The 13271-nt window shown below is 39.1% G+C and overlaps 2 long non-coding RNA genes across 7 annotated transcripts in view; one reads left to right on the top strand and one right to left on the bottom strand.

Moving 5' to 3' along the window:
- Positions 1-3265: 3265 nt before the first annotated feature.
- On the bottom strand, positions 3266-9713 carry LOC144056252 (uncharacterized). Its single transcript, XR_013295029.1, has 2 exons — positions 9306-9713; positions 3266-6724 (listed from the first exon to the last, which is right to left on the bottom strand). It is a non-coding gene; the product is annotated as an uncharacterized LOC144056252 (long non-coding RNA).
- Positions 9714-12815: 3102 nt separating this feature from the next.
- The window catches only part of LOC144057484 (uncharacterized), a 196315-nt gene continuing 195859 nt past the window's right edge, over positions 12816-13271 (top strand). For all 6 annotated transcript variants that reach the window (XR_013295263.1, XR_013295266.1, XR_013295270.1 and 3 more), the window contains exon 1: positions 12816-12925. This is a non-coding gene — a long non-coding RNA (uncharacterized LOC144057484). The remainder of the gene's footprint in view (positions 12926-13271) is intronic.

The following is a 13271-nucleotide window of genomic DNA, read 5'->3' as shown; positions in this document are numbered from 1 at the left end:
CACTATCGCTTGTGGTTATTTAGTAGCCATGGCTAACTGGTTTCATTGACTTCCGTGTTGTTAGCATCGAAAGCTACGTTATTTTCACGCCTCAGATTACATGTATTGTGTAATTTCATTGCGTTTTTTGTTAGTTTTTTTTGGGGGGTGTTGATAAAGCAGACCTTCAAAGTGGGAGTCATTCTGAACGGAGCAAGACGCAACAGTAGTCATTTTCATCGGGAGCCGGACGGTACATGATTTTATTTATTTATTTATTTATTTATTCATACTTACATGCTATTTTTCCCTCAGATTTTTTTCATTGGAAGCCTTTCATGGGACAAGTGGGAAAATTCACTTCCCTGCCACCCTCTACCTCGAATCACTACACATCAAGCACGCGCGCACACACACACACGCACGCACGCACACACACACATACACACACACACACACACACACACGCACACACACGCACACACACACACACACACACACACACACACAAAATAAATTGTATTAAGTTTCCATTTTCAAGTATTTTAATGTTTGTATAATGTTCTTTAAAAAATAAATGTTCATCTTTAGTTTTATTTAGTATTTTTGTCCATTTTTGGGAAAAGTTATACAATTATTTATTTGTTATTTACAGTAATGTTGACAATGAATGTACTTAAAAAAAAAAACGTCTCATTCTTGATTGAAAATCCAGTCATGACTTGGTGATTTAATATTTTATTAGATTAAAAATTGCATTAGATTGTAATAATTATGATTAATGAATAATTTAGGGATGTCCTAGCAACCAACTTTAGACTTTTTGGTTCACTTTTCAACCAAATTTAGACTGTAAAAGGACGTCTTTAACGTCTTTAAAATGACGTCTTTTCACCTTTTACTTTTCAACCAAATTCAGACGTCTATTGGATGGACACCAATGACGTCTTTTCAACGTCATTTCAATCAATTTTTGCTGGGTGGGTCGTATTGTAGAGGGAAAAAAAATTCACCAATGAACGGTAGCGGCCAGTTTGTGGCGTCATGCTTTGTACAGTACGTCGCAGGCAAGTGTATTTGCCACTGCGATTGTTTAGGCAGTGGTTATTTTGCCGTAAGCGGCAACCCTCCTGCAAGCGTTATTTTGCCGTGAATGTTTATATGATTGGTCAATCAGAGGCGCGAGGCAATGCTGTGATTGCTTGTAGACATGACAAAGGATAACACAGATGTGCCACTGAGCGATAGCAACGTGCACGGCGTCTCGTCGACAATATGTTATCTTCGCGGCCGGTTAGCATTACAAAGTCCCGTTAACTCGGTGGCGTATTGGGCAGCTCTTGAAACAAATCAAGGGTAAACAAAAATAAGGCTAAAAAGCAGGTGGAGTGAGCACTCAAGTGGGGCTGAAAAAGGTAAAGTTGACTACAGGTGCTCTTCGACGATACGGCCAAAATAGCAATCAAGCAGAAAAATGTAGACTTGCTGAAAAGGCTTGTGGGGATCGGCTTTTTTGAATTGATGAAATTTGTGTTTAAACATGTCGGAGTCCATATTTAATAAAATACTTTGTGCCTCGGATTCTCAGACTGCTTTTCACACAAGCGTTTTCAGCAAGTCTACATTTTTCTACTTGATTTTTTTGATCTTCTACTTGATTTATGATGATGATGATTTATGATGAAACAGTATAAGGCTAGTAGGTATCCTACGTGTACGTCAGTATCAATGGACTTTAAAAACACGCTGACATTGTCACTGTTCTCAATCAGGTAAGTTTATCCCGGCTCATACTTTTCTTTGATTGTACATTACATCAATACAGCATCAAACTGGTAATATTTAGTGTTTATGGCTTTCAATTTTGAATAAGTCATGCTACCAATGTAACAGCCGTGGCTAATGTTGGTTTGTATACAGTGTACAGTACCAGTCTTGAGCGGTGTGGCTATGGTCAGGGACGCGAAAAGGGCCTAGGTGGAGGGAGGAGTGAACTGAGATTACATTCAAATCTGGCTAACAGCTTGAAAACCTGGTATTTGCACAGAGGTGTGTAAATGTTTCATGTATCATATTAAGGAATTCAGGATGAACCCTGAATATAATCAAGAATGCTTTTGTTTGCACATGCAGGAGAATCACCCGTGGAAAACCGTCAGTAATATTTGAGTGACAAAGCAATTCTGTGGAGGCAGCCTTTTTATCTTTAAACCCTTGACAAAGCCACAAGCTGTAAAACTGAAAGAACATAACAGCACAAATCCATACTGTTTGATAAAGGGGACTTTTAGCCACCTCACAAAAAAAAGGTTTCTCTACCTTTGAGTGAGAAAGACTTCCAGCGATGCTTCTGGAGATTTACTGTCCAGTTCATCCCATTACTCAACTATCAGATGCCAAATCCCTTCTAATGGCATTACACGTGCCAGAATTACGTATGATGATGCTCACTAATGAGAGCTCAGCAGATACCTTACTGGAACCAGTGGCCCCTTTGCACAGAGCAGCCCTCAGGCTTAATGGACTCAGTATTGAGTGTCGGGGGAAGTCAAATTTATTGACAAAGGGCTTTTAACAAAAGCAGGTAGCTGGCAAAGTGCATTGCAGCACAACAAAGGATGTAAATACACCTAGATGCGGATACACGTGTTGTATTTTTAATAGGTGAGGCTTGGAATGTGTTTTTAATGTGTCAATGTAATCTTTCGGAACTACTTGTATGATGAATTGAAATTCTGGCTGTTGCAGTCAGATCATCTGTATTTGTCTTTGCAAAGCGATTCATCCAGTTATGGTGATTGGAAACATTTAACATGTCTATTTTGGCCATTCAAGAAAAGTGGCCGATAGCAGAGGATTTTCAGAGAACCACACAGCCTCTACATTTGCACCAACTGACAGGAAAATTCATTTATAATGTGCCTCTTTTGGTTTGTCACAATGCCACTGGCAGAGTGATTTAACATGTCTTTGCGCTCGTTCTAAACACTCCTTATCCCGTCATTTCAGCATGAATGATCTTTTCCATTGACATCTCTGATCATGGCTGCAGGCGATCAGCACCTGTAATCTAAGCCCAGTGGATAGGCTTAATTATCATTCTCATCTTGTCCTTGCACGAACCCGTACAATATTATAAGAAGAGGTATTATTGAGCCCAAATTAGCTCCTATCGGTGTCTTGTCCTTCCTTGGCTATTTCATGAGAAATGATCTACGTCTCCCAGTGAGAGAGCTCAAAGAAGAAAGTGGTTTGGGACCTTTGCAAAAAGACAACACATATGTCATCGATTCATTCATAATTCATTGTTCATTTATTTAAGGCAGCAATCAAATTCAACAATTTATCAATATCTCCAGACAATACTCAACTAAACCTAGCCTAAAAAGGTGTGGGGGGAAGAAAAACGTATTAAGTCCCACCCCAATATCATTAATATCAAAATTTGAAAACAAATTTAGCTACTTTCAGGCAAGCTTGCAGTAACCAACAGCGGTTTCCATGAACACTGAAAAACAAGAGTAGTTACAAACAGACCTAAAACAATGTGTTAATTAACTAACATGACATCAAAAGCCCCTACCAGCAATGGTAATGAAAACTAACAATGCCAGCTTAGGTAAGAGACAAACCAGAAACAAAACAAAAGCACATATCAATAATTCTAAGACAAAAGTATACCAACAACGGTAATGGATAATATGCCCGCAATGATAAATAAAAAGCAGCAAGCATACACTATCACAATAAGATGGAAGATTAATGTAAGTTTAAGATGCACTCTCCAAATACTGAAACCAAACCACATGTTTCATACAACAGTTTGAATCTGTGGATGTTTTGGCATTGCTTGTGTTGTACCTCGAAGCTGTTCCAAAGTTTGACCCCACACACAGACACACAAAAACTTCACACAAACAGTTCTAAATGTATGTAATATAAAATCTCCATATTATCTCAAGTTATGATAGGCATTTTCTTTTTTTTAATAAAAATATATTGTAAGTTATTAGGTAGTAATTCATGAAATGCTTTTATAAGAGTATTAAAGTATTATACTTAATAAGGTCATGTAATTTAAACAACTTTGACTGAACAAACAGACCATGTGTGTGACCAGAAAAAACGACTTTATGAATGATCCGCATTGCCCGTTTCTGTAAGATTAATTGTACATTGATAAGTGTTCCCCCACACTTCGACACAGTAGTTGAAATATGGTTGTATCAACGTTCATCAAAGCATACAAAGTGCATTTCCATCTAAGCAATGTTTCACTTTGTTAATAATTGAGAGGCTTTAGGAGTTGACGTGGGACTTCCATGTCTACTTCTTGTTGATTATAACTCCCCAAAAATTTGTCACATTTACATTTTCAATCTGAACACCATGAATTCATAATTACTCTTAACGTTACCAAACATCATAACTTTTGTTTTGTTGTGTAAATTTAGAGATAATTTATTTATATCCATCCACTTTTTGAGGGATTTTAACTCCTCGTTCACAACAGTTACCAACTCATTATAAGTATTGTTACTATAAAATATGTTTGTATCATCTGCAAATAGTTAAGCTTTAGTAATTGTAATACATTAAAAATGTGATTTATATATACGTTGAAACGCTTTGGACCCAACACGGAGCCCTGGGGAACACCGCAAACAATGTCAAGTTCTTCTGATGTATATTGACCCATTTTAACGTATTGTACCCTTCCTGTGAAATCACTTTTTCCAGTTTATTAACAAGGATTGAATGATCTATTGTATCAAATGCTTTTTTTTAAATCAACAAAGATACCAACTGCGATCAATCGTTGACAGTTCACACTTGTATTGTGCGAGAAGGTATCAGCGTCTTCCTAATCCCCGTATCATGCTGTATCATGCTGTTCATTGGTGTGTGGAGTATCTGGGGGTTGCGTTTGTGTTTGTTTGTCCATCTCTTTGCTAGTTAGCAGGTGACTTACTCTCTGGATCATGGTTTTGTCGGTGCCATTGTGACTTAAATGGAGTACATTTCTTTATCCGCATCCCTATGCTTACTATATGATAGGTTCCTTCATAAGTGACTGACTTGTCAACATTTGGGGTGGCTTAATACTTTTGCATGTGAGGGGTATTGTAATATAAGGTCTGGTCCCTTCACAGATAAGTATGAAATAAACAGCATATAGCTCTAAAAGCCGATATTGTATAATATAATCTCAATTGTGAAGGTCACATTCTTTTCAATGAATAAAGCTCAGTATCAGAATGCCACCAGGTCTGCTACAGTAGTATTAATCTGCAAATGTTGCTCTTTGCAAAGCATGCTACTGTTCTTTTCTTTGATTATTTCATCCTGCGAGTTGTCTGCAACCCTGAATTTCAGTGAAAGCAACATCCATTCCTTTCAGCCCTGATTCAAAAAATTCACTTTGGAGGTTGGAGGCTCCCCTTAAGTAATACTCTAGAATGTGAGTGACAATTCTAAATTTAAAGTGCAAGGTGCCCAAAATATGAGTCTGCATGACCAGGCTAGTTTGAAAGTAACACCAAGTAAAAGTTAGCATGACGAAACAGTTGCACCGTTGTGCAATTAGGCCACGATATTTGTGGAATGTAACCTAATACACTGAAACCTTTATAGACAAGTTGTTCCCAGCGCCCTGGACAGCAACTGCAGCAGTGAGTGCATGTATCCAAAATCAGGAGAGGGCCATGGCCATGTTTATTTATTTATTTATTTATATAGATGTTAATCATAAACTCTAGAGTGTAATCAAGAATCTATATGGAACCGGTGGCTACAGAGCACATCATCCCATTGCATGACTCTCACAGTGGTCTGTGAAGGTATTTAAATGCAGTAAGCACGGCCGCGGAGTCAGCATGACATGTTTGTTTTACTGTAGAAGGCCAAACCCACTGCTTGTTACTGCCTTCTGCTCGCATCCAATCAGACGCTGGCTTGGAGTGTCAGCATTGCTGTAATCCCCGCAGTGTGTGTGGGGGTGGAGAGGGGTCGTGAGTGTGTAGTTGTAGATAATAGCTCTGGAGTGACAGTACTCAACAGCTGTAAGAGCCTTTTCCAGGGCTCCCTTCCAACTCTATCTCAATGTTCTTCCATTAATTTGACAATCCATCCTGGTGATTTCTGAAGTTTAAAAAAAAAACCAAAAACATGTTTGAATCATTTAAAGCAATCCTTAATCTAAAGTAAATAATAATAATAATAATAATAATAATATTTTTTGGGAGCAAGACAAATGTCCCTCTGCTATGTTGTTTCTAAATTGTCTTGGGGTACATGATGCACATCGGTTAAGATGTGGTGGAGCTCTATTGCAGAGCAAAAATATTATTTTCCTCAACCATAAATGGCTTGGACTTGTCAAGGGATACAAGTCTTGCTGTTGAAGTGCCCTTGATCAAAGCAACCTACTTTGCTCCATGGTGCAATACAGTTGGGCCTCCTCCTTTCCTGCATGCTGTTTCATCATACTGCATGTGTGATTTTCTGTGTATGTGTACGCTAAATTAAAGTATCTTGTATTCTAGCAGACATTCATCACAGAAAATGCTGCCGTGTTGGAATGACGCCTTCTGTGTTTTGTAAGTAAACACCTCTTATGTGCTTGTTTTTAAACACGAGTCAAAGACTGGAGGGAGGGAAGCTTAATGGGTTCAGAGACGGTGACATCATCAGTGCTGTTGGCGCCACTTATCTGCACGGGATCTCCCAGCTGCTCTGGCATTTCCTGAAATGGGTCACATACAGTCCAAATAAAGATTCAAAAGCTATGCATGTACCATGCAGTCGAAAAGTTTTGACAAACATCTACGTCACCATTTTTGAGATGTTACAAAAACGTGTTTGTTTCCTTCAGGCCTGTTTTTAAGTCATGATATAGGAAGTGATGATATGGGTATGGTTATATATAACTATATATATATATATATATATATATATATATATATATATAAAACTGTTTGTTTTTGGTTTATTAGTTTGTTTACAGACACTAATACTTTGAAATGACTATTAAGGAAACTATGACTGATGCAAGATAGGCAATCAAGAATTCAAATTTAAAACGAAAAGTTATCTTCACAATTATGTGTTCTATGTGGCCGCACTAGTATAACACAGTATTTTGATTAATATTGTGTTTTGGAATATGAATTAAGCAGCAAAATCCATACGTTTTCATCCATCGCAGGGTGGCAGCCATTTTGACTCTTGCTGTTAACTGAAAATGACATCACAGCGCACCTTTTCACACCACTGTACATAAAATGTGATAGCATCAAATTTGTATTTCTTTGAAGTCCAGAGAATATCCATTTTTTTGGCAGGAAAGACAATCATTGCTTCCAAAGTGTCATCCGCTGACAGTTTAACAGAACATGAATTATTCGATGCAAAGACAAGATGACAAAAACAAATCTCCAAATTTAAAAGGCAACTGTGGAATAACTGCTTTTATATGCATGTATTTATCATGCAGCCTAGAGCCTAGAGAAAGCATTCAACCTTCCAAGGTTCTGATATAAAGTGAGATCTCCTCTGCAGAATACAAAGCAGAATGTGTGAGAAATACACCATGAATCATAAGCATAGTACAAAAGTAAGAGAATTTGTGTTTGGTAGATGATTTCTTTGTTGCAACATTGCTTATAATAAGGATTATATCAGTGGAAATCCAGTTCATGGCGCCACATTTGTAAGGAACATTCATTTGTGGGGCGAGTAGCAGAGGTGAGTAGCTACAGTATGTGGGCCCATACAAAATACCGGTGATAACAAACGTTAAAAACAAGAGTCAATGGCAACTGCAAAATAGATGTTAAGCATTGGCAGAGAATAGTTGGCAAATCTTTCATGGGCACCGCTATGTACAGTACATTCTCTGCTCAGCTGCACATCCCGCAAATGCATAGCATATTCCTTACAAATGAAGGTTTTCAACAGTGCAAGCTTTTTTTGCTAAGAGTCATTAATAAATAATTAACCAGATGCAAGTTTCCTCACTTTTTGTGTCAGATATATGTTGATGTGCACAATGTAGGGATGCACCGGATTTTCGAACGTTGAAAATATTCGTCCGAAAATGGCAAAATAGGCATTTTCAGCATTCGGCCAAGATAAAATTCAAGCCAAAATAATATGGCCGAAATAGGATGTTGTGGTGAAAAAAACGCTGCAAGCAATTTTAATTAAACACCAAACGCGGGAGTGAGTGTTCGCCTCGCTACTCGCTCGTTTGTACTGGTCTTAGCAGTTTCATTGCGCACATCGGAGAAGGAGACGGGTGTCGCTTGGTAAACCACTGTACAGCATTTCAGTGGGTCAAAAATAGGGAGCACTGCCGAGTACTGTGCTAGAGGTGAGCCACTCTTTCTCCTGCAGCGCCTTCCTTTTTTTCTTTGATCCAAGCCCCTCGAGCGCTTACACTTTTCTCCGGGTAACTACAGACCTGTGCAGGACCGTTCCTGAAGCCTATTGGCTGCCACGAGGCGATGTGCAAAGAAATGTATTTATTTACAGTATTTTTAAACCTTAGTGAAAATGCCAATGTGTGGATTTTTTTTCTTTTCTGTGCACCTTCTTCACATTGCGACGTGATGCTTATAGAAAGGTTGTTTTTCACCTTGTGCACAAAACGTCAATCACAGAAAAAGAAAGAAAATCACCCATAGATTTCTTCAGTGCACAGTTTGTTTGAATTCAATATAGAGGAACCATTTGAGTTAAGTTATAAATAGATAATTCAAAATACAAACAAACCCTGTCACTTTTTAAAGTCTGCTAGCAGAAGGAATGAAGCCTGAAAGCTTTTGCTGGTAATGTATCCCAGGTCTTTAGTTTGTCTATAATTTTTTTAGCCAAATTAATTGACAAATGTGGACGTCATAGCAGTCACTATACATTTAGCTACATTATTCAACTTTTGAACAACTTATTTTAATGGGGTGGGGCGGCGGGGGTGCAGGATGAGAAACAAAAAAAAAAGGAACTAATAAATGTCTGAAGTCTGAACAAATGGGTCAGAATCTTTTCTTAGGAAAGATTGGAGAATTAAAGTCAGCCCAACCTACTAATTATTATTGTTAACACAAGAAAGGGAAATGGATTTTTTTTTTAGAGTTACTAGACAAAACGGGTGGGACAATGATTGGACTTGGAAATATATATATTTTTTAAATCAACTTCCGTATACACTGAAACACACAACATATTTAAGTACACACAAATTCAGAGAGCCAACTGATAGTGTTGATTCCCTGGAGACATTTGACCAAATAAGGAGACAGCAACACCCTCCTAATATACTGTACCTTCAAGTAGTCTTATAGCGTATTTCCACTGGAGCCCAGCACCGCATGAAGCAAGCTAGGGTTTATGAGTCTTCAGTACCACCAGTTACATTTCATTTCTTGAGGTCAATCTAAAAATCCGTATGAAGGATCCACAACTCAGCCTTCATGAGCGCAGAAAATAAATTGCATAATAAAACAAGAAACCGTTGCCAACAATTAATGCCAGCCAGCCCAAAATGTGTGATTCTCTAGCGAAGATGAGCTGCCAACATTTCCGGTTTTGCAATCCAAAACAAATTTGAATAATTGTGTCGTTTGCACAGGGCTATGAATGCAGCAGATGCAATTAGGAAATTAGGCTTAAAGGTGCAGCAAAGATATGCTTGAATCAATTGTGATCCCTGAAGATGAAAGCTGTGTGAAATGTTCAGACTCTTGTTAGGAACAGATTTGTAGTCAAAGAGCTGCTACTGTACAGTACATACTGACTCCCTGTCGGGCTTGGAAGCACAGAGAGTATGACAGGTTTTGTATTACTTCAACAAACAGACAACACAAGTGTTATGAAATAAAGAATAACAGTTATATAACTTGCTCAACATTACTGGCAGCATGACTGAAACTAAAAGTTCAGCTAGACTGCAACCATGAGGGTTGCTTCAGTTTACTGTTTTTAACAAACACTGAAAGTTCGTGATTTGCAACAATCAAGATGCTATGTCCCCTTTCTTGGCGCCTCTGTAGTAATTGCTGCCGAGGATGATATGGTAGGAGGCTTTTGCTTCCTCTGACTGGGATCAAGAATGGGAGGCGCCAGCCTGCCTTTGGGGCTTTAAGGGCCTCACAAATCTCTCTCCTCTCGGCCTTTGAAATATGACACTCTGCTGCATCTGCTGACTACAGAATGCCAGCAATCACTGGTGGTGCCAGGGACTCCTACTGAGCAGAGCAAAACCAGGTGGGCGTAGACATCTTGAGTGTCAGGTGTTAAAAGGGATGTATCATGAAAAACTACTTTTGAATTGCTTGTTTACAAAAAGTTCTCTGGTTCCACCTATCATTTTCAAAATGTCACTTAACAAGCTGTTCTAATTTTTACCAAATCACATTTGGCAATGTTCCACCGTGCATGTGCCATCTACACGAATCCACACACTAATTTGACAAGTGTCATTGGGCCAACTGGTGATGAAGTGCTGCCTCTGTGAGTGAAAATACAATCAAGTCTTAATGGGTGCTCACTTTTTTCTTCACCCGCTGCCGCATTTTAAAAGTAGTAACCACAAGTTTTTGACCTTGCAAACCAGCTCGGGCTCCTTCCCTGCCAGAGACGTTCTACGTCCCTAGAGCTAGCTTCTGTAGCACTGAGGTCACCCACCCAGCTCATATTGCACCGACCCCTATGCCCCCTCTCACAGTTGGTGAGCCTAAAAAAAAAAGAGGAATTTATGGGGTTAATTTCCAGCAAGTTTCCTTGGTGGTCACACTTTATTTTCCAAGTTGTTACATCTTTCACTAAAAATGATTTTAAAATTGCAATACAATGATGCAATTTTTCCAGCATCTTTAGACGTGATTCAGGTTCCCAAGACAGGAGAATTTTGGTTTCAGTGTTGAACTCGCAAGCTCTGCAAAGAAAACAAACCCCAAAGTCTTAAGATGGAGCTTTCCTCAGATCCGTTGAGATACACTTTAGACTTGGGATGAAAAGAGTTGGAGAAGCCTCAAGACAAAACTGATTAACAGCCTCCTGCTTTGACTTATCTGCATGGAGGCTCCTTTCCTCAATCAGTAGCACAAACACAAGAAGCACAGCAATTTGGCACGTACTAAATAACTAGTTCTAATCGTATAATGAGGAACAAATCTGAAGTTTTTTTTCTTACTGTTTTTGTCCTGTTTTTTTTTTTTGGAATGATCTATTTTCTATCCATTAACCTGTATAGTACTTTCATTAGTAGGCATCCACTCACCTTTCCTCAGTTTCTCCTTCGGGCCCTTGAGGTCTCCCTGATTTGTTGGAATTTAGATGTCTCTGGGGTTGGTGAAGGACTCTGGTTAGTGGCCCGGTGGGTGGTGTCTGGTCGGTGCTGGGCTTCGCTTTTCTTTCTTTTCTTTGGTCCCTCTTCGGGTCTCCTGGCGGCCCCACGACTCTGGCTGGATTTTGAAGTGTTCGGTTTAGGTGAACGGTATGGGAATTCTTTTTTTTTTTTTTACACGCACGCACGCACACACACACACACACACACACACATACACACATACCAAAAAAAATAAAAAAAATAAAATATATATAAAAAAAAAGGGAGAACAATGATGATGACATGTCAAATGATCAATACTGAGCTCTCCCCAAGAAAAAAAAAAGAAAAAAAAAAAGTAGGCATCCACTCATTTCTCATTTCTCTATTGCTTCTCTCTCTCTCTCTCTCTCTCTCTCTCTCTCTCTCTCTCTCTCTCTCTCTCTCTCTCTCTCTCTCTCCATGCAGCTGTGCTTTATTGCTTTGTTTCAACTTATCTTAGATGTGACAGGCTCTTCGGAAGCTCTCATTCTCAATGCAGATGTCTCAACAGATGCAAAACAGGACAGAGATGCAAACTTTTCATGATGACACATTCTCTGTCTCCCAGCATAGACACATGAATTAATGAGCTGAATTTTAATATACATGGAGAATTCAGACAAAACATTCTGTTCTCTCATCTGTAGAGGTGTTTTCTCTCCGCTAAGATGTCTCCTCTTTCAAACATTTGACATCACACAGCCTTCTTAAAACGATATTTAAAAAGGCCGTACTAGCTTTTACTCAGACAATATGCCTAAGAATAGAGCAGCAGCATGCCTCGTACATTTGGTGTCACATCATGGATGCCTGAGGTGACAATGTCAGCAGGTGCTGAAGGCAACACATCCCAAGGAAAAGATGCCAAAAGAAAAGATGGGGATGTGGGGTGGACATGCAGACATCTCACGTTCAGTTTCTCGGGGAGACAGATGCTCAGAGTGTTAGATGACCTCCCCATGCAGTTACAATCACTCTCTGGCGACTAATTCACACTTCAGGAACACAGTGTTCCAACCACGTGCCACTTTTCCCACACATTTTCTTTCTGAACGTGCTTGCCTGATTGGTCGGGTGAGTAGCTAAGAGTTAAAACAATAAAAGCGAACCCAAACAGAGAGGTTGCATATCGACGCCGTCTTAAAATAGTCGTCATGAATAGTAATTATTTCAGATTTTTTAGAAAATACAATAAATGAACCATTTGTATCATGAGGAGATGATTAAGGGGGGGTGGGGGGAAGCAAAAAAAAAAAAAAAAGACAGGCATTTATTTTAAGAGGGTGACGATATTTGAAACTGCTTAGATTTTTAGAGATTCAGGGTGAAGCTATAGAAGCCTCAACTGAGGATGTTAGAAAGGTTCCAAATATTAATAGTCATCGTTATTATATTTGTCTATTTTCCATATTCCATGTTAAGAATAGAGTGACGTCATTATTTTTTTTACCTATGTGATACGCGTATTGCATTCTGGGTCCATTACTTGTTGCGCAGCCGGTTATTGTGCAGTTGGACGCCGCCATGACAGAATCTGTTGCTAGGTGTGGTGATCGTGTGCGTCTTTGACGTAAAGTGAGTACACTTAAGTAGTGTTTTAGTTTACTTTGTATCGTGTTTATTTGTCGCACTACCGTGTGTCTTGTGTGCCTTATTAAGCTCCGACGCCGATTTGATTGACAGCTCGTTGAGTTCCCCGTTGAAGTTTACTACGTAACTAATTACGTGTCTTAAACACCATTTAACTACATAAATGAGTTATTTTCTGTGTGTTAGGCATTAGTAGAGAAGTGCACTAAAGTTTTGTGTGCTTATTTGCACATTTTGTGCCACTTTGCACTAATGTCTGCCGTCAGTTTGGGACATTATGCTCTCTCAATGCGCGGCGCCATTACACGACGTCCACGGCCGAAGTCGGCCA

The sequence above is a fragment of the Vanacampus margaritifer genome, chromosome 1 (genome assembly GCF_051991255.1).
Source record: "Vanacampus margaritifer isolate UIUO_Vmar chromosome 1, RoL_Vmar_1.0, whole genome shotgun sequence".
NCBI lineage: Eukaryota > Metazoa > Chordata > Actinopteri > Syngnathiformes > Syngnathidae > Vanacampus > Vanacampus margaritifer.
Note: the sequence above shows the minus strand (reverse complement) of the source record. Positions and strands in the feature narration are given on the sequence as shown.